We start from the raw sequence: 1,343 nt of genomic DNA, 5'->3' as shown, positions 1-1,343 counted from the left end.
AACTGCCAGTAGTTCAAGCTGGATTTAGAAGAGGTTGTGCCACCAGGGATATCACTGCTGATAACTATTCTCTGCTAAAAGCAGAGAATACTGGAAGAATGTCTATTTGAGCTGTATTGACTATGTGAAGGCTGTTGACTGGGTGAATCATAAGAAGTTATGACTAACATTGAGCAGAATGGGAATCCCAGAACACCTAATTGTGCTCACATAAATCTATACCTATATCAATAGGCTGTTGTGGGAACAGAGCAAGGCAACAAACACTACATGGTTTAAAATGAAGAAAATAGTGTGTCAGGGTTGTATCCTTTCTCCATATCTATTCAATCTGTATGCTGAACAAAATTATTCAAGAAACTGGACTCTATGAAGAAGAATGTGGCATCAGGATTGGAGGAAGGCTCTTCCATAACCTTTGGTATGCAGTTGACACAACCTTGGTTGCTGAGAATGAAGACTTGAAACATTTGCTGCAGAAGGTTGAACACTGCAGTCTTCAACATGGATTACATCTCAACATAAAGAAAAGAAAAATTACCACCACTGGACCAAAAGGTAACATCATGATAATGAAGAAAAAAATTGAAACTGTCAATGACTTCATCTTACTGAGATCCACAATCAGTTCACTTGGTACCAGCAATCAGGAGATCAGGAGGTGCATTACCCTGAGAAAGCCTGCAGTCAGGGACCTCTCTAAATTACAGGGGAGCAATGATGCTAGTTTGAGGACTAAGGTGCACATTATTCAGATCTTAGTCTTTTCAATCACTTATTATGCATCTGAGAGCTGGACAATGAATAGGGATGACAGAAGAAAAATTGAAACCTTTGAACTATGGTGTTGGAAGGCAGTACTGAATATTCCATGGACTTCCAAAAGGACAGATCTTGAGGACAGGTAAGCCAGATTACTCCTTGTAAGCAAGGATGGCAAAATTTGGTCTCACATACTTTGGACATGTTGCTAGGAAAGGCTATTCCTTGGAGAAAGGCATCATGCTTGGAAAGGTGGACAGGTGGTAGAGAATTGGAAGACTCTCAACCAGGTGGAATGACACAGCTGCAGCAATTGGCTCAAGTGTGTCAGAGATTGTGAAGTTAGGGGAGGGTTCAGATCTGTTGTTCATAGGATTTCTCACAGTCATACTCCATTAAATGGCACCTAATAAAAACTCTACACCCCTAGCCAACATATCCAGCTGGATCAAAGAAAGATTTTCTTCTGACTCTTTTTTTTTTAATTGGGAAAAACATATTGGGGGTACAAGGAGGTGAGGGTTGGGGGCAGAAGGGTGAGGATGGGCCAGGATGCAGTTGCAGAGCTGCACAGTTTGGTC

The sequence above is a fragment of the Elephantulus edwardii genome, unplaced genomic scaffold (assembly GCF_000299155.1).
Source record: "Elephantulus edwardii isolate Elephantulus edwardi_28Jun2011 unplaced genomic scaffold, EleEdw1.0 scaffold00279, whole genome shotgun sequence".
Classification (NCBI taxonomy): domain Eukaryota; kingdom Metazoa; phylum Chordata; class Mammalia; order Macroscelidea; family Macroscelididae; genus Elephantulus; species Elephantulus edwardii.
The sequence above is the reverse complement of the archived record's forward strand: the minus strand, read 5'-3'. Positions refer to the sequence as shown.